This window comes from Bison bison, unplaced genomic scaffold, assembly GCF_000754665.1.
Source record: "Bison bison bison isolate TAMUID 2011002044 unplaced genomic scaffold, Bison_UMD1.0 scf7180017864503, whole genome shotgun sequence".
NCBI classification, from domain to species: Eukaryota; Metazoa; Chordata; class Mammalia; order Artiodactyla; family Bovidae; genus Bison; species Bison bison.
This window is the reverse complement of record NW_011495061.1, coordinates 303,479-303,962: the sequence shown is the minus strand read 5'-3', so window position 1 is coordinate 303,962 and position 484 is coordinate 303,479.

Here is a 484-nt window from a genome sequence, read left to right as displayed (position 1 = left end):
GTGCCCGGGGTCTCGGTGTTCACTTGGGACGGGCTCGTGCCTGAGCGGCTGAGCTCTCGAGGGCTGGCTCTGCTGGGAAGTCGCTGGAGAGGATGGGGTGATGGGGTGCATGAGCGGGCCTGGGCACGGTCCGAGGGCCTCCCACTTCTGCGAGGGTGGGAGAGCCCTCTCGGGATGGGACTTTGGGTGCGGGTTTGCCTTTCGTTCCCCGTCTCCGTTCCCTGGCCGCACCGCTGGCCTCGGGTGAGTGACGCGGCCTGGAGACGCCTCACAGAGCGCTCACAGCCAGCCGAGCAAGGAGAAGATCTCGGGAGCCCTTCGGGGGGCAGGGAAGAGCTGGTGCAGGTCCATGAACCGTCTCCTTCCGGCCGGTCAGGCTCTCGAAAATGCCCCAGACGTCGAGAGGCGTCCGGGGAGAAGACGGGCAAGCAGGCTTTATGGGTGTCTGTCCTTGGGAGGCCTCGTGCTACTTGGCGGAGGGTCC